The sequence below is a fragment of the Marmota monax genome, unplaced genomic scaffold (genome assembly GCF_021218885.2).
Source record: "Marmota monax isolate L192 unplaced genomic scaffold, Marmota_monax_Labrador192_F-V1.1 WCK01_AAM20220418_F8-fsc00408, whole genome shotgun sequence".
Classification (NCBI taxonomy): Eukaryota; Metazoa; Chordata; class Mammalia; order Rodentia; family Sciuridae; genus Marmota; species Marmota monax.
In genome coordinates this window covers 1-21335 of record NW_026693691.1, presented here as the reverse complement: position 1 = coordinate 21335, position 21335 = coordinate 1, and positions in this window count along the sequence as shown.

Here is a 21335-nt window from a genome sequence, read left to right as displayed (position 1 = left end):
CTTTCTGATCTTAATGACAGTCTAAGACCCAAGGCCCTTTTGTGCTGATCTTGTTCACAAATTTCTTCCATTAAGCTTTTTTTCTAAAATATAGACTATGTAAAATTGCAGAATTGCTCACAAAGCCCCTTTGACTGAGATTTGTCTTTAAGGATCTTTAGCATGTTTTTGATATTGGGGTTTCTTTTTCATTATTAAAAATACAAAAAAAAAATATTTATTTTCCTCCCCCATTTTATGGTATTACTCTGGCAAAACACCAGGCCTATTTAGATTAACCTCCCAGGATTCTTCCTCTGTATAGAGGGTCCTGATTAGTGCAAAACAGCCATAGTAACCAATATAATTTAAATAAGTTATGTTTAGTAATCCTTATTTATACAGTTAACCTATGATCTTCCCTCAAAACATCATCACTCTCTCTCCACCTTCAGGTTTAGTCCATTTTCTTCTTCTTCTTCTTCTTCTTCTTCTTCTTCTTCTTCTCTTCTTCTTCTTCTTCTTCTTCTTCTTCTTCTTATTATTATTATTATTATTATTATTTAGCTGTAGTTGGACACAATACCTTTATTTAATTAATTAATTTATTTATTTTTATGTGGTACTGAGGTCGCCGGTTGCATGTGCCAGGCAAGCACTCCACTGCTGAGCTGAGCCAGAACCGCAGCCTGCTAGTCCATTTTCTTTCCTTTTATTTTACTGAGTAAAGCCCAGCATCAGAATAGATCTTTTATAAACTCCTTCATACCATCATTCAATGACCTAACTCCCTGCCCATAAACTTTTCCTCACCTACAATTCTTACAAATGCATCCTGTGTCCCTGTCCAGACCCAACTCGCCCACAACTGACCTATGACCTCTTTGGCTGATTTTATCCATTCTTAAAGCCTTAAATTTTTTCCCAGGTAGAAAATTCCTTTTTGATATTTCTGAGAATTTTACACAGATTCCTTTCTTAGTGTTCTCAGAAGGACATATGACTGGTATTTCAAATTTATGTCAGAAATTACTCTGTCCTTTCAACCCTCAAATTCTGATTTTCCCACATTATTAGACAAATGGCATTTTGAACCTTTCAGCAGTTCAAGTCATTCTATTACAATTGTTTCTAATCTTTTCTTTCTCTCTCATCCAACATTCCATCTTTCAGCAAAATTCTGTTGGCTCTGCTTAAAACAAATAGAATCTCACAGTTTTCAACACGAGCATGCCGTCACTCCTCCCCTTTCTTTGTCATTGCCATTTTTCCTTTTCTTTTATTTCCTCTCTTCCTTTCTCGGTGGCTTTCCATGTGGTCCTTAGCCTCTTCTGGTAATATTCTTCCCAGAGCAGCCTGAGTGCTTCTTTAACAAGTCGGTATTGCCATGCCATTTATACCTGTCAGTGACTTCCAATCCTGTGTGTAGGATAGATCAATATTTTTAATAGTATATAAAGGCTTATGGAATTTGGCTCCTTTTGCCTCAGATTTCATCTCCTACCAGTCTCTTTTTGGATCACAAACTACAGAATAGATATGAGCCTTTGTTATGCTCTTTGCATAGATTTTTAAATAGTAATAGGACAATCTGAGGTTTGGAAATTTCTAGGGACTTGAACAGCATATTCCCTTCCTGATTGTTACCTAATAGAACAAAAATATTAACTTGCTGTCTCCATGGAGGATTATAACATTTGGTCATCCCATTTCCAATTACACTGAGGTTAATTATTGGCTAATCAGATCTGTGAATTGAAATGGGTTTTTTTCCTGTAGATATTAGTAAGTTATAGAGCATTTTTAGCACCACATGTGTATCAGGACCCAATGAGGAAGGTAGTTTTATAGACTAGGTAATATATTGTAGGAATTAGGCATTGAATCTTTGGGGGAGAAACTGGGGTAAATAATGGTCTAGAAAACTAACAAATGAACCTAACAGAAACACCAGTATACATGGAATGCAGTTATGGTAGGTTAACTTTTCCTATTACTGACATCCAAAGCACAGCTAGCATTTGCTGCAAAAATTAACAAAAAAAAAAAAGCCTTTTAAAGTTAATTCATATGATTTAAAAAATAATACCTTTGTTCTTTTCCAACCCTAGGATTCATATGGGCACAGAACATAATCACCCCCCACCCAATTTTTTAACTCTTCTTAGAAGAGTATCTGGTACTGATATTATTCTTTGAATACATTAAATGCCAGGGTTTCATTTTATGCAAACATAGAATGGAAAATAACAAAATCTAACTTTTAGGTATTGATGTAGGAATTACAAACAATGAGAGGATTAAATTACAGCAGTTGGGCTCATAAGTAGGAGGTGAATCATTTAAAATCTCATAATAATTGCCTTTTAAGACAGACATTCAGTCAGTGTGAATTTAATGAATATTATGTCACAGCACTGTGCTCAACATTGATGGAGAAAATATTTTAAGACATCCCAAAGCATACTATTATTAACATGTGGAACAATAAAAACTGCATAGGTTTAGACTTACAGAAATGGACTTTTTAATTCCCCATCCATGACATACAAGGTGTTTCAACTTTAGCAAATTACTTACACTGACTCAATTTTAATGTCCTTTTATTTTATTTATTTAAATGGAGGCAATACTACTTATTAACAATGATTGTTGTAAGGACAATATTTATAAACTTCTTTGTTCAAAGAAAGATACTAAACATATTTTTTCTCTTTCGTAAAGGTAAAAATGATACTTTAATTAAAAGAGACTTAATTAACATTCAACACATTGTATAAATTTGTATTTGAAAGAAATTCATTGCACAGAAATTTGAATTTCATATCTGTACTACTCACACAACATTTTATAAATTACAGAAAACTGGTTCTCAAATACCAGACCCAGAGACTAAAACTTGTTTAATAACCTGAAACTAAAATAAATATGAACCAAATAACATTTTTGTGTGTAGATAGAGCTAATTTAGCAAACAAGAAGTGAGTAAGCAAACTATAACTCATCAAATTTTACCACCTTCATATCCCAATTAATTTTAATGGAGATGGTAAATACTCGGCAGGAAAGAGCACAAAACTTTGTGTGCAAATGATGACATTTCACAACTCATTCATAATACCTCTTGAAGAACAGTCCATGTGTCATTTCAAAGAATATGTCAGTGTAGTTTCAGCTAAACCTAATGGCATTTTCAAAAACTTTTATATCTTTATTTAATGGTTTCTTCCAGCAGTATAAGTATTAATAGATTATCAAATTGAAAGATGTTTGTCCTGACCTTCACATAGTTCCATTTCTCTAGTTTTTTAATGTCTCTTACCAAGTACCAGAAGTGCATTAAGTAATTTCTCATTCCTCTATGATGCCACTTTGCCTTTGTCAAAAGACAAATGATAGATCAGTTGATGGGTGAGATCCAAATAAAAGAACACACAATCGCCTCTATTTTCTTCTGATACATTAATTTGTAATTCTTCAAGAGAAACACAAATCAATGTTTCAAATCCACATGTTTTCTGAGTAATTTTATGTACTTGTTAGATATTTTGTGGAAGATAATAATATGTATATATACACACAAATGTGGATTTATATATAAATATATATATATATATACACACATACATATATGTACATTTATATATATATATATATATATATATATATATATATACATATATGCACATGCAAGGACACACAATATCCATTTATATATGTGTATATATATATTCATATGTATAAGTATCTACATCTGTGTGCTTTTTTTAGGAATTAAAATAAAATAAAACAAATTTTTACAAACGACCAAGATACAGAAGTATAGCACATATGTAAATATACATAAGAACTCTTTGAGATAAACTCAGAAAACCCTTATTTATCATGTAAATGGATAACTCAGAATCTTAGAGACATTTTTGGTTAGGAAAAGGATGGGAGGTTTGCTCCTTAAAAATATTAACAAGGTGGATATATGAAGAGGAAAAGACGTTCAACTCAGCAGTGTAGTGAAGAGAAATACAACAAAGTTAGAGTGCATTCGACCTGAGGAGTCAAGAGTTCAGATAAAATCAGGGAGGAGTAAGACGCTAAGTAAATTGCATTTCAGTTTGAAAATAAATGTAGGAATATACATATAGAAAACTAAGACACTGACAAATTCAGGGCAAGGTTTAGCTTTAGCAAAACAAGGAAGGGTAGTCGATGACAGAGGAATACTTGGCCCACCCAGCAGTGAACAGATGATGCTTATGGGCAGAGTGAGTCTGACACAGTATGAGTGAGCACAGCATAGAACAAGGCCTTGTGGAGTGGAATCTCAGGTCTTCATCTTAGGAGCTGTGCAACTTTGAACATATTCTAAATGTCTGATCCTCTTTATCTGCACATTAATAGCATGTATCATTAAGTGAGTCCATAAGTAAAACATGCTTTAACAGTGCTCAGTGCATAATAAAGGGGGATTTTTTTTTTGAGTCTGTGTTTGCTTGTTAACTGGTAAAGACTATAATTTTTAATAATGTATAATTTCCTAATCCAAATTTATTTTGAGATCAATTCTGGTACAGTCTTTAGTTCCTTTTGCCCCTTGTTTCACCTTTTATTCTGAAATTCCTGATGATTTTTACTGATTACTGAAGGTTACTTTTTTGAAAGCAGGAGAAAAATTTAGCCCAGAATCATGGGCTCTTTCTATAGAGAATTTTTTTGATTGCTTCAGGCTGAAGACAAGGGACTTTAGCCATCCCTGATCACTTTAATCTAATTGTAACAACTGGGGTATTTTGGATTTAGGCTCTGTCAAACCATAATTTCAAATTACTTTTATTCTAGAGGGATCCTTTAGAGACCCAAATTGAAAATATGCAGTGTTTATTAGGGACCCACTCAGTAAAGCTTTGTGATGCACTCAAGAGTGCTATTCTTCAATTCAGGCTTCCCTTATTTCTAGATATTCCCTAGGATAAGCTACCCAGGATATTGGGAAGGCAATGTATAATTCCATATCTCAAGATATTTAAGTTTCTTCATTTATCCTTAATATTCAAGTTAATCTTCGGGGATTAGTTCTGAATTTTATACTCACATGACTAGAGGTAATATTTGATTTTGATTTTTAAACAAAGAAAAGATATTGAAGAAAACTAGGTTCATTTTTTTTTCAATATTGCTTTGGTTTCCTGGTGCTACAGTGTAAAAAAAATAAAAATAAAACAAAACAAACAAACAAAAAACTTGGTCTCTTAAAACCAAAATTGAAAAGAATGAGAATATGTCATTCTCATTACATATAAGACTGTTAGAAAATATTTTCAAAAAACATCTAATAGAGGATTGTTATGCAAAATGTTCAAAGAGTTCCTAAAGTTGAACAATAAGAAAATAACTACCGCCTGGGCACAGTGGCACATGCCTATCTTCCACTGAGGCAGGAGGATTACAAGTTCAATGAAGTATTGAGCAACTCAGTGAGACCCTATCTCTAAATAAACGCAAAATAGGGCTGGGGATGTGGCTCCTTGGTCAGGTGCCCCTGAGTTAAACCCCAGTATCAAAAAAAAAAAAAAAGAATGAAAGAAAAGAGAATAAAAGAATGCAAAAGATCAGAACAGACACCTCACCAAAGAAGACATACAGATAGCACATTAGTATATGAGATGTTCAACATCACATATCATTAGACAGTTGTAAATTCAAACAACAATGAAACTTACTCCATGCCTGTATTTTGTTTTTGTGGTACTGGAAATGGAACCAGTGCTTACATGCATATTAGACAAGCACTCTGCTGTTTAGCTGCATTCCCAGTCCTACATACCTATTAGAGTGACCAAAATACTAAATATTAATACTGGCTGCTAGTAATGATGTGGAACCAAAGGAACTGTCATTAATTGATGGTGGCGGTGCAAAATAGTACAATCAATTTGTAAAACAGTTTTGGACTTGTTATACATTTTAACACAATGTTAACATGCATTTCAATAATTGAGCTCCCTAGTATTTATACAAATGAAATAAAAACGTCATCATGTATACTTAAAGCAGCTTTATTCATAATTGACAGATTTGGAAACAAGCAAGAAGTCCTACAGTGGTGCATGGATGAGCAGTGCTATATTTAGACATGGAATGTTTCTCAGTCTTCAAAAGATAGGAGCTCTTGATCCATAAAGAGGCATGGAAGAATATTAAATGAATATTATTAAGGATAAGAAGCTAAACTGAGAAGACTACATCCTATATGATCCCAACTGTATGACATTCTGGAAAAGGTTAAAAGATTATTATTATTTTTTTTAATTATCAGTTACCAAGAGTTAGAGATGAAGAAGGGATGAATTTGCGGAACACAGTATTTTAATAAGAGTGAAAATATTTTTTAAAATACCATAGTGGTTGGTACGTAACATTAGAAATTTCTCCAAATGCATATAATATACTATGCTAATCATAAACTCTTGCGTAAGCTTTGAACTTCAAGTGATTTATCAAGTGTAACAATGTTTCACTAGTGCAAGACATTGTGAGTGGAGGATGTGGTGCTTGTGTGGTTGCACATATGGGAAATTGACGTACCTTTTTTACTCAATATTGCTTAATTTAAATATACTCTATAAATTAAAGACTATTTTGAAAAGAAGAGAGAAAAATTGTATTATCTTTTGTTCCTAGAAAAAGGTAGCTGAAATCCAGGTGTCAGGGCCTCTAGTGGATCTAATTTCTTCCTGTATCTTCACATGGCTTTCTCTTCTATGTATGTCTTTTGGTGTTTTGTCTGTCAGAAGAGTACTATTTAGGTAACCTACCTCAAGGACCTTAAGTATACATGCAAAGAAAGGTCTTTTATTCAAATAAAGTCATATTTGTACTTCTAAAGAATGTTTACATATATTTTGGGCATTATTTTTTATTCCACCTCAAATATGTTAAAATATATATATTTTGCAATGATCTTAGGGTATATAACTTTTTTTAAAGAAATCTGGTATCTTTGTATTTAAAATCAAGACATGAATCTTAACTAAAGTATTAAGAAGATTTTCAATGCTTTAATTGAATGTATAGTACTATTAATAAAAATGGAAAAGCTAAATAAATCTAGTTCTTTTTCTTCTTTCCTTTCAATCAATCGCTATTCAGTTTTCAACATTCAGATAAAAATCTTATAAATGTTAGTCAAAATCTTAGCTATGAATAATTAAGATACAATAAATCCCATGCATATTTACAACTTCTTTGTCATTTATTCTTTATAATTTAATCTTTATTCATTCATACTTCTTGTTGCACATTTATTCCTTTGTTTCAAAAGTTCAAAAGGAAAGTAGCATTTCCTGTAATGGACATATATTGCTCTATCAGTGCTTCCTAAATAATCATTCCATCTATTATATTTCTGGAAGAGAGTTTCTTAAGAAAAGTCAGCACCCTGCTGATTCTCTCCAGGCTTGCTGTTCACCAGTGTTTGACACATGTTAAAAACGAGAGCTTAATGGGTTATAATTATGCTCTAACTGTGTCTATAAGTAAGAGAAAGGTTTACACAAAGTCATACAACTGGTAACTCTCAAGCCTTTGCAAAATAATTTTGTAAAATGAAATTCAAAAATATGACTTAATAAAGGGAATGTACCAAAGCATCAGTAATCTGAAGAAACATACTAAAAGGTCAAATTGATTCAGAGAAAGTACTAAAGACTTTACCAAACTTTATATACTTATTCAAGATGAACACATACTGCTTTGAAAAAAAAAAGTTCCATTTAATTAAAACTATGTCTTTTTCATTTACTTATATATCTGGCATTCTGCAATTCAGAAAGCAATCCAAATGGTTTAAAACATTTTAAGGTTGGTATTTTGCTTCACAGATGTAATCAGGGTGAGACATTTTGAACGTTTTTCTTGTCTTTCCTCTTCCTTGAATTTTACGTCCACTTAAAAAATGTCATGACTATATGTGTTCTAATTCACATCTTCATTCTGGATTCTACACTCCTTAAACTAAATGTTTAATATATATTTTGAGCTCTTGGGTAATACAAATTAAAATTCTTCAATTTTCTTCCAGCATTTATTTTACTAAGAAAAAAGTATGATTTAACATAGTTCTTTTTCTTTCCTTTGGTTCCACATTCTGAGTCTGTTGCCAAACCCATAAACCAATCTGTCTTTGTCTTTTACTCTATGTCTCTGTCTCCCTCCCGCACAGCCACCACTTATCCAACCATCTTCTCTACAAATTTTGTTTTTATTTCTGACATTTCCAAATTCTGTTCCGTAAACACAATACTATTATCAAATTTGAAAGGAAGAGTTCCTTTTATCTGCAAAGAATTATAGAAAAGCTCCATGAGGTGAATGGGGCACTATACTAACATCAAATAATTCAAAATATATAAAAATAATTTAAAAATATATTTAAAATATATAAAATAATTCAAATATAATATAGATTGCATTTAAAACATCATCAGATGGAATAAATGTGCATATATTTAATAAAAGAAGTGCACACATTTTACAGTGAAATCTATAAATATAGGTGAAAGAATTTAGAAGTCTATATACATGGAGATGCAATCCTTGTGGAATTAGAAGATAGTATTAAGAAACAAATTCTCTTCAAATTGGTGTACAGAGTCAATGTAACCCTATTTAACCCTATAGCAGTGTGTCCAAAAAATCAAAAGGTGATTGTGAAATTTATATGTAATTCAAAGGCCTCAAATAGTCAGAACAATTTTGAAAAATAACAAATTTGAGAGAAACACATTTTAGAAAGCTGACATTATCTGATTTCAAGATTTACTATAGAAAGAGAGTAATCAGGACACTATACTTTTGTGAAGATAAACAAATAGATCAATAGTAAAGAAGACTGTCTCTTCTAAAGTGCTGGAATTATTGTTTTCTTTAGTCATGAACTCGCAGAATGATATTTCAAAAATAAGAGCTAAGCACATTGGCTATAGCATTGCTTGTGGTTTAAGGCTAGAAAAAATATGATACCTAGGAATATAAATATAGAAATATAGATTAATGCAATTAAAAAATTCTATAAGTTTCCCCTTATTCCTATCATCCTCTCACATTTGATTCTGTCTTCTCACACTGAGAACCCTGGTTCCCCACAGCATTGATACATTTATTCACTAGTTACATTCTACAATATGTACAAAAGTGATTTTAAAGTATTCTATTGATGTTCTTAGCACAACATGAACAATACAAACACTAAGAGTAATATCAGCAAGATGGGAGAATAGGAAGTCCCAGACCTTGTTTCTTCATATTTAAACTTATTTAACAATTATATATAGATCCAAATATCTTAATGGAAAGTGCAAAAATCCAGTTAAGATGTTACAGTATTCCAAATGAGCACACAGTTAAGGACAGCCGACTTGAAATGGGCAAGAAGGGCACTTTTACTTTATCCATATCAGCTCTTGACAAGCTGGCACAGTATAGAGCTGAGAGAGATCTTGGCTTGCAACCACATCTTCTGCAGAAAAGAGAGATTGGAATACATTTTTAACATTTTGGTCTTTTGTTTTACTGCTCACAGTGTTATTTTCTGTCTCATCTTTTAGGTATGCTGACAGAATTATTTGGTGGGGGCACTTGGTAACAAGGAAAAAGGGAAGGGTGGTTTCCTGTATCAACCACACAGCTCTGAAAGACTGGAAAAATAGGATTTAAGGCTTCTTTATGGAGGTGGGAGAGTGGTGGAGCATGCTTCCCACATGTCATTTTAAGAAACTGCAAATCAGCAAGAAACCTGACGGAGTAAAAATTACAGGATCATAAGCTGAGCAAAGAAAGAAACCAATAAATCCCTCTTATTCAGATTTTGAATGCTGAAGTCCATTAAGGATATATTACACATAAGGTTTGAAAGAGTTTTGCAAAATCTCCAGCTGGACTGCTCAAAGAAGGATTTCCTTGGTTGATGACAGTCCATAAAAACTGAGAGAGATAGTAGTTTTTCATCTTTGAATACACCAAGACAAACGTATGAGTAATATGAAGAATAAAGAAACGTGATCGGTGAAAGTGACAATATAAGCAAGGAACAAAATAAATGTCTATGAAATTATGAAGAGCCTTACCAAGAATAAAAATTAAGGCTCCTAAGGAAGTTTAGTAAGTTTTAAATTATGAGTATTCATACAACCAAATTAAATAAGGATAATAATACATGAACAAAGTCAGAATATCGACAAAGATAAAGATTTATAAAAATTAAATAAAATAAAAATTTTTCAAATGAAGAACATAATTAAACATGAAAGTCTACTAAAGTAGTCCAACAGCAAGCTTGATCAAGCAGTAGAAGGAATCGGTTAAATAGGAGACAGGCCATTTGAAATTTGCCAGAGAGTGGAACAAAGCTAAGGGGAATTGAACAGATAAAGACTGTGTGCCTTTTCAAACCCCATCAAGTGAATTGTACATATGAGTCCCTGAGCAGAGAAGACTGAATATTGGTGAAAAAGCCTATTTAGAGAAATAATGACCTCAAATTCCAAAATCAGGGGAAGAAAATGGACAACTACATTCATAAAGACAAAATTTCAAAATAAACTAAATAAATACACAGTAGGGTGCATTATAAATCATAAAAGGTACAAGCCAAATAGTTTCTTTTGAAATATATAGAAACAAATTACTCTTCAGACCCAAGGAAATCTATATAATAAAACTGACTATAGAAATATCTCCATGAGTCCACAGGTACAACCTGGAAAAAGGTAGCAACATAGCAGGAGTGGTGACAAATGACATTTGTGACACTTCTTTATGTAAATTACTTGCACATTCAGAGCCAACACAGGCCCATGCACAGATGCACCGCTTCTATTTGATGATGGAGTACTGCTGTTAATGCCCAACTTTAAGGCTTTGTGGGTCAGATATACCAAATTCATGATTGGTAGGTCAAAATGCATGATAAATTTGTGGTCATAGATAAGCCTTTTGTCTTCACTAAGACCCAGTAACAGGATAAGAGCTTTTTGCCAGTCGGGGTTATCCTCATTGGTAAGTAGGATATACTCTAAAATCCTGACAGCCACATTTCCATTCACTTATCTAGGGTCTATTGATGTCTCCAAACCACATCCTCTTTTGCCAACATCACTTAAAGCATGATAGTGCTTGCTAGGTCCAAGTGTCAGAGCAACTTGCACAAAAGCCTATATTTGTTAAAGTGATTTTTCTTGAGCCTCTTGCAAATGAACATTTTTTTTATTCAATAAATGGGATAGAGTAACACACCCCAAATAAAGAACATGCTTCCTGGGAAATACAGAAGTAAGCATTGGACATTGTGCCTCATTTTTGGTTGTGGGAGGTGCCATAGCCACAACTTATTCTTCATCTGTGAAGGGATGTCTAGATATGTCCCACACCATAGAAGTCCTGGAAGTTTCACTGAGGTAAAAGGACCCTGAATTTTACCAGGTTTGTAAATTGTTTGGCATATAAATATCTTAACAATAAGTCTACAGTAGTGGTTAGGCTCAATAAGTACAATTTCTTCAATCAAATTAATCAATATTAAGGGAAAGGTGATCAAGATCCCTGCAAATTAAAGAATATCACAGGGCTGGAGAACTGATACAACCATGTTATAGGGCAGAGAAGCTACATGGCTGGCCATTCAAGTTGATAGAAACTATTCTAGCAGACATTGCAAACATTAATGAATGAAAGGGCATTTTTCAGATCAATATTGATGCTTATTAAGTACCAGGTTTTGTATTAATTTGGTCAAACAATGAAGCCATATCTGTCAAAACTTACAATAATCCACTGCTATTCTCCAAGATCTGTTGTCTTCTGCACAGGCCAAATGGGAGCAATGGATAGGAATGTGGTGGGACTCACCACCCTTTTCAGTCCTCATGACACTAATGCTTGCAACTCTTGCACTATTTTTTTTTTTTTGCTTCATGTTCATTTTATTCTTTTACTTTTTTTTTTCTTTGAGGGAAATCTTACAGCTTCTAATTGCCTTTCCCAACATAATAGATATCCCTTCACAAATCAGAGAGCTAATGTGTGCACTTTATCAGTTTCTAAGTATGCTTATTCCAATTATATATCTGAAGCTGGGAAAATAACCATTGAACAACTTTGAGAACTCACTAATCCCAGTAGGAGATGGACCTGAGATTAAACTCCACTGATAACTTAAACTCCATAAAATCCTATAATGACTGGGTGAGGTATCACAGATATATTTGGGGTCTCCTGGAATCAGGGTCAGCTCAGTAGTCACTTTAAGGTCTAATTACTCCCTTTTCCCCAATGATGAAAAAAAGTTGTAAATCCCTTTACTAAAGTTTTTTTTTAAGGGAATCTGACTCTCCTTCATTCAAGGAGTTCTGTTATAGATCTATAAACTGACTCCAATCTGGACACTGATTGAGGGACCTGAACTTTTGTAATTCATGTCAGAATTTTGTTCACTTGAGATAGAATTTTCTGCTTGCACAGATTAAGCAAAAATTTAGTAGATTTCCATCTCTTTCATTCTAGAAATACCATGATCAAGTTATCATGATATAGGTCTGTGCATGTCAGGTTATTTTGATTGCTCCTTTCATTTTATTGTCCCTTATGGTAACCATGCCCATGTTGTCTTTGGAGACATCAAAGGCTCTGATTACTTCTATTGCATTTGTTTCCCTTAAATCAGTGGCTACAGTTCCCATGACATATTGTAACCTATAGACAAGAGTAATCCAGCAAAGGGATTTGGGTTCACCTTACACATTTTTGGGTTCACTTCACATTTTCTTCTCATAGTATTAGGAAAAGGTGTGTCTCCTAGACCTTCCCACTTTGGTTAGTTATGTCTTAAACAATAATTACATTTCAACATTAAATGTCATTAAACTTTAGTTAAACCAATTCTGCACTGCCCCTTCCAATTGAGTCAAGGTGGAATACCTTTCTACCTATGTTCAGACAAACAAAAATCAACTGTTGTTGTTACTCCCTGAGGTAAAGCAAATTGAATCTCTGCTTATTGTGCATGCATTTATAAATCTGTCCTGATCCAACTTTATTTTCTTTACATCCCAATCTCATATCTTTCGTGTCTATCCCCTTCATATCTATCCCCAAGAAGATGAACTAGTTTGTTGAAATTATAAAACCAAGTGGCTCTTTTAGGAGTACAGCATACAGCCTCCTGGGTCATAACCTCATCCTCCTGGTATATACCTCAACTCTTAGGATATGCTGAAACTTGTGTTGTGCAGTAAGTCTAGAAACAAATAGAAATGATACATACAGGTACTGAGAAACACCATCACTATCTTCCCCAGAAACGACCTGGGTATATGTAGGGAGGGGGGTTTTGAGGTACTCTCAGGCAATGCAAAATACATTCACTCAGTTAGGGTATAAAGTATGACACCACTAGGACTGGGGAGGCCACTGTCACTGCAATTTCACAATGTTGCTGCCATGGGGATTAAGAGCCTTTTTCTGCTGGCATAAAAGATTCACTAGAATTGATGACTTTAAAGTCTGACACTTCATCAAGATCTTTCTACACATTTCCAATTTATAGATTTTGATTTTTGACTAAAACAGCAGACTCCCTGAAAATTTGGGAGATCGATTTGCTTTTAATTCATGCAGACACAGGATGACATTCTGTATTTGATTTTCAACAACCTTAGCCCTAATGCTATAGGAGATAAGGGCTTCCTTCAGGACACACATAAATACCTGCAAGGCAGTTAGGCAGCCTTTGGTCTGGGAACTGTAATCCCTGAGCTCACATTTTTCTTTTACAAGTTTGCCCAACAAACATTGTGAGGAACTAGCCAACCTTATTTCATTCATTATTTTTACACAAGTGTTCAAAATTATTTTATTTTATCCATAGTTACCCAGCTCTTTCCTCTTTATAAGTGGCTGAGTTAAAATGCCCAATGCAGATACCTCCTATATCTATATTGCCTAGTCATACAACCAATCAGAGTTCTATAAACTACTGGAATCAAGATCATTGGTGTCTTTCAATCTAACAAGATTAGAAAATCCAGAGATGACCCTGAAAACACTTTTAAAAAAAAATACATTATGTTCCTCTGAACCACTCCTGATAGCAAAACCTATATTAATCATTGTTCACCAGAAAAACAAAACCCACAGAATCTGTCTACCAACCTACCTACCTGGCTCTCTAGGAAGAAATTTGTTTTAAGGTATTGACTTAAGTGAATTGAAAAGTGCTTTGAAAAGTCCCATCATCTACTGCCCATAAGCAGGATACCCAGCAAGGCCTGTGATGTAATTCAAAGGCATGGGAGCTTGAGGGCTGAGAGAATCTATTCTAGGCTGGCTCTGAAGGACTGAGATGTAGGAGAGCTGATAGCACTTGATTGAATGCCCAGCTCAAATAGTCTGGAAGAAATTGTACTCCTGTAGAGTCAGAAAAGATAAAGCTTAATCATACAGAACCATTCTGTGAATACAGAAAATAACCTTCCTTCCTCAGGTGTGGGACTGTCCAGGGTAAGATGTGAAGTGGATTAGGCTACTATCATTGTATAGGATGAAACTTCCCTATGTCTATGCAGTAATCCTGGATAACATTTATTATTATTTTTTCACATGTATTCCATCAAATTTTAGCTAACTCAAGAAGATGGTCAATTCATTTGCATGTGGTTAAAATTTTTATTTGTAAGGACTTTTTTTTCTTTTGCATCTATTATTATAGCTCCAATAATTTACAATTTATACTAGTGACTTTGCTTTATTTATTTTAACTTTATAGATTTTTTTTAAATAATCAAGATCTTGTTTTGTTTATTATAATCAATTTAGAGACTTTATTTTAAATCCTTTATTATTTAGTCTTGTTTTTATTTTAAAATTTTTATCTTCTTATTTACTTTTTAAAAAAATTATTTATTCTTATGTTGTAATATTAAAAATTGATGCTATAAATTTTATTCCAGACACCATTTCTACTAGCCCTATATATTTACATGGATATTGTATTTTCAAACATATTCCATTTAATTCTTGATTTAATCAAGCATTATCTAGGAAAGCTTTACTGATATAGAGCTTCACCAGTAAGAGGATTTACTTTTTGTTACTAATTTCAAGTTTAATTCTTTGTCTATAAGAGTGTAAAATCAAATACAAATGCATTTTTTTTATATTTTGACTTGCACATACATATACAGAAAAATTTAGCCAGAGTCTACAGGCACATGAAAGTTAGTGAATTAAATGTTTTAAGCAAATTTAAAATATATATGTATGTAACTACTAAATATGTAAAATATATTTTATATATGTGTGTGTTTCAAGTATATGATATGCCTCATCAGTTAAAACTTAGGTAATTTATTACCTTGTTTCTTTCTTGGTCTCCACAATTGACATATCATGAGGGAAGTGAATTAAAATAACCACTACTTTGTTTCTTTGAGATTTTCTCTTACTAACTCTACAGCTTGGATATTGGATACTATGGATTGGGGAGTATAAAGTCTTAATTTAGCAATGCTTATTCTGTCTCTGAAGTTCATATTTTTTCTTCCCACCTACTCGTTCCTTCTTTCTGCTTAATGGGACATGATGGAAATGGAACAATGCCTTGAACTTCAAGCAGAGTTGTTTATTGGGAATAACACCAATCTTTAATTCTCATATAAGATAAAGGAAACTATATTTAAGCTATGGCATTGGAAACTTATTACATAATTTGTCGAACAATATTTTAAATATGCATAAATAACCTCAAAATATTTAATTATCTCTGAACAATTCCACCTCCAAAAAGTAACAAATAAAAAAAAGTGGGGGAAGATAAAACCCCACAAATGCCCAAAGACGATTGTCTGTAGTAGGAAAAATAAGGGGGGAAAAAGAAAAAAGAAAAGAAATGTTTGTTAATGTTTGAGAATTAATTGAACATACTTTGCAGCATTTGTTAAGATGTAATGGACAGCTGTTAGTGCTGTCTTGATAGCTCCTTCCGCTATTTTGGTAGGGATGATTACCCCTGGGGATCCATTCTTCCCTATTGAGCTCTATACCTCCTGTTTTAGTGTATTTTGGGAATGTAAACAGCTTCTGAAGTTCTCAGGAGCAAACTTGGAGAGCTACTGCTTAACCTGGCTATAGAACAAGCCATTTCTATTTTAAACTCTAAATGTGTCTGTTTTGTTGCCTGACTTAAAACAAACAAACAAAACCTATAAAACTATCATTACTTCTGAATTTAAAGATTATTTGTTCAATATTCCTCTTTTTTAGCAACTAAATAATCTAGTACAAACTGTATCAATTACAGTCACTTTTGACATTTGATCTTTTGAATATGACCTGAATGATTGAAATACTTGTTTTTGCCTTTTTATACAGAATTTTTGAAGCCTTTTATTTCAAAATATGGTACTGGCAAGAGAAATGGTGCATGCTAACAGACATATTTTCCATTTTGGGGTACTTTTCTTTCAACAAGGCTTCTAGCTACAGAAACATTAATAATAGCCTCTAATCAGTTTGTCATAGATGCAAAGGATGATATATTAACCTTTTAAAAGTAGGCCCTGGATTTTTTGGAAAAATTTGTATTCACAGAACTTCTTAGGGCATTCACATTATATTAACTTAGCGATAATGAAGATAAATTAAATAATAGGGGTAGATAGAATTCTTGTATAAAATTTATTGGAACATATTTTCTACAGAATTTAAGAAAGAAAGTTTTTGTCATCATTGAATTTTGCCAGTGCACCACATCAGGTCAATGCATAAGTGATGATATTGTTCCAGATGAGCACTTCTGAATCGGGATATATCTAAAAACTTATTTTGTCTTATTGCTGTCAGCAGTGAAGCAGCTATAGCAAAGATGCCATTTTCTGAGTGTACGCAGATGAGGTTATGGCTGTCAGGTCACTGTCTTTACAGGTTAATTTTTCACATTTTTGACACCACATGTGTGAAATTAGTTTTCTCTCACTGACTTCCAAATGGTTACAGTGTAATTTGGAACTGAAACTAAAAGGAACATTTACACCTCTCCAACAGGAAACTAGAGGTTACAGCATTGGAATCAAAGATAGTGACATAAATTTGACTTTGGAACAAACACGGCTGGAGGAAAGACCACCATCCCTCATCTCTTAGCAAAGAACAAACTAAGCGTATTTTGTGACATGAGACAGTAAAATTCACACATGTAAATGAAGCTATTACAGAAGAATTGCACGTAACAATGTGAAATGCAACTCAGGGTCCAAGAAATTTCGATCTCTTTCATATAAGTACATTTCACCATTATAGCAGACCTGGAAACAAACTGAACAAAAATTTTGTGTCATAATTTCATTGGAAGTAGTTTTATTTATGTGTGATATAAGAAAAGGAGGTGTCCAGCTCCAGAACCTTTCAACTTCCTCAACTGGACCTCTGTACCAATTAATCCACAACTCCACATTACCCCTCACATAGCCCCTGACTACCAATGCACCATTTTAGTTTCTAATGCACTAAATAGCACTGTCTGTATACCTTCCAGAGATTAAAATGGTAAATTTTACACTAAAAAAAAAAGTTATTTTTGGTTACATGTCCCATGTGTTCATTTACCATCACATTACATAACAAGACTACAATGATGTAAAATAGCAGTTTCTCATCCTGTGTTGTTATTACAAGATATAGACTATAGGGTAGTTTCTACTTGTTTTCATTGTAGTTCTCTCTCTTTGTCTCTCTCTCTCACACACACACACACAAAAACGCATGTGCACGTGCACACACAAACACACACATACAAATATAATGTCCACACATCGTTCTATTGAGAACAAAAGTTGCTCTGTGACCATGTCAGCATTCTGTTTTGGTATACTAAGAACAATGAAACAAGACAATAGTAAAAGATGGGCCTCTGTAAGAGATACAGAGTCAAATTGCAGAGCAAGATGTCACCATATACATGCACACATATGTGTCTATGCCTTACATTATTTTCTTTGAAAAATATGTAAAAATTTATATAAAGCCTATGGATAAGTATAAGTGATTCTAACTATGGGGTGGGGGGAGGAATCCAGAATGGGGTTGAGGCTCAAAATTGTACAATCTTTATTTTTCACAATTTTTATAAACTCTTTGATTCTTATAATCACATTTCCAACCAAAACAAAAACAAAAGAAAAAGAAAAAGTGGAGAGACCTATGAATAAACTATCTTATATTTTGAAAAAAATATTACATTGAAACCATAAAACATTACAATGTTGAAAATTCAAAATTACTTCAGTATTCTCCTTAATGACTTTCTGGTTTCTGTTCTCTCTTTCAAGGAGTTCAATTATGACTTCATATTTAGACTTGCTAATCTAATATACACACTATTTCATGCACACACATATATGCACTCTCTCTCATTCCCCCTCTCTCTCTCTCTCTCTCTCTATATATATATATATATATATATATATATATATATATATATATATATATATACACACACACACACACACACACACTTACAAAGATACAAAAGCTATATTCCATTTTATGTTCTTGGATGACTACTTTGTTGGTTTATTTAGGAATAATATTCCTATCACTCTGGGTAATAGGAATTTTTAAGTATAAAATGAAAATACTCAATAATAATTTCAAACCTGAAGACTATTGTAAACCATTTTATTTAGTTAAGTTTAATTGGTGGTTCATTGCACTGTTAAGTTTTATATTTCCATGTTTAAATGCAACTAAAGGAGTTAAATTTAATAGTTCACCAAGTACATTATTAAAAGTGGATGCTTTTGAACTTATTTTCTATGCAACACAAACATACTGTGACATATGTGTGTACATGGATGCTACTGAGCTGAAGAGGACTCCATTCAACTTACTCAGGCTAATAGAAGTGATAGTTCCTTGGTGTAGCAAGTACATTCATGACGTGATGGATGATTTGCTGCTGTGAAATAAGCAGCAGCTCAGCATTAAATCTGTAACAAGAACAGATGCCCATTTTAAAAAGTTAATATTTTATGTTCATTCACTATTTCACTATTTTCTTTTAATATTTTTCTTAGGCTTTAAATATTGAACTTACTTTCTGATCTTCATTTGGTAACTTATCAAAAGTTCTGAAGAAATTGATAAGATTGATAAGATAGCTTGTCTTGAATCTTTTAGCACACTATGAAAACTGTTTTTTTTTTAATGGACATTTTCTATTTATGCATCATTCTAAAGAGAAGTAAATAGAATCCACTCCTTTTTACTTAGTCTTTTAGAAACCACTTTAGAGTTTTGGTTAGAGCTTCCATATCTTTTTTTTTCCCTGACAAACTTCTCTCTGTTGCATCACCAATTCCGTATTTGGAGTCCCCAAATCCTGTTGGATATCTGTGGATAGAACTCAAGCTTCCTTTGAAATTGAATAAGAAAAACATATTGCCTCAGTTTTAAAGACTCCTCTCTCTGAAAAACAGCATTTTCTTATAAATAAGAATTTAAGTCATGGTAATGTTGACAGTTTCTGCAACAGTTCAGAAATAGGAATAATGAGTATTTTAATCATATACTTTAACCATGATATGCAAATTAAGTAACTACTAGATGTCATTAAATCTTATATTCTACATGTTAATAAAGCTAACGAATGCATATAAAATAATATAATAAATATTTTTGATCTTTTAAAATATGTATCAATATCATTTTTTTCATTATATCATATGTGTTCTATTATATATGATATAAACCATTATTCTGATATGGATTGCATAGACTTCAATTATGCCATTTGACTTCAAAGGAAGGCATTTAATGGAGAGAGAGAAAATAGAATTTGGATAGCATAAGGTCAGAATAAAAATAAGTTAATGTTTTAACCAGTCCTCTGGCAGCATAAGGTAGCCATACAGAGGCAACAAATGATCCTCTAAATCTCACTGGCTTACAAAGATTTATTTCTCTCACATTACATTTTCATCATGGACTGTTTTCATCAGTTTTCTGGCTCCAAACTGATAAAGCAGCATCTACCTGGAGCTCGTCCAATAGAGACAAAGAAGAGCAAAATCAGGCAGCTCTCTAACACATTTGTCTGCTGGAACTATAGTTGGTGATTTTTTTTGTTTTGTTTTGTTTGTTTTGTTTATGACCAAAATGACCATAGCACTCACACTTAATTTACTTACATGTTTCGTGGCTTCTCTGGAATGTTTTAAATTTATATTTATAGACCCTCACACGTCCTACTACATTCAGTCAAACGGAAAGGGAACCTGGCAAAAATTAGTGGTAGTAAAAATGTGTTCACTCATTAACTTAACAAATATTTACTGATCTAGTACATTTGAGACAATGTAACAAGTTTTATATGGTTGAGTGGTTAGGATAATAGTCATGATACCTCCCAAAAACCTACATTGTTGCAAAAATTACTATAGCGATTAAACATTAAAATAATTGATTATGAATACAGTGCTACATTACATTGCGCTGATGGCAATGAAGTCAAGTGGGTGAATTCAAAAAAACACTTAAACATAATCATTGTGGTCCAATGATTGCCTACATTTTTCCCAGTAGAGAAAGAAAGTGTTCAAGGTGACTAGATTCCAGCTTGCTAAGAGGTTGTATCATTTCACCAATCAGGGTAAATGCACACAGAAGAGAAGGAAAGTGCACAAAGAACTAATTATTAACTTCAAAGTATGTTTTAAACACTGCAGTGTTAATAAAGGTTTAATCTTAGCTTGAAATTCTGCCTTAGGTGGAAATTGATATTTGAATATTCTAGGTGAATATTTTTAATTGATGAATTTGCAATTGGTAGACTCAGTTATTTCACCTATTGTGTTATTACTGACAGAATCTAGAATCTCTAAGGGAGTGTGTTGATAGATATTACATCTTGATAACAGTTCACACATCACTGGCATGTGTATTTGTACATTTGAGGGAATAGAGCAATAATGATTCTTAAGTTTCTATTGTCAAATAATAGAACTGTATGTCATTTTAGAGAAAATTATGTGGCTCCATCTTAAGTGATGGAGTGAAGAAAATGTGAAATAGACTTTTAGATCCTACTATGAATATGAATAAGGATGATTGTTCTTGAACAAATTGATCATTATTATGATTTAAATATTAGGTGTTCCCAAAATCTTGTGCTTGAAACATTCCAAGAGGTGAAATGACTGGGTTAAGAAGTCCTTAACCCATCAATGAATTAATTTCCTGATGGGAATTAAGTGAGTGGTGACTGAAGACAGGTAGGTTGTGGAAGGAGATGAGCACCCTGGGCATGCCTT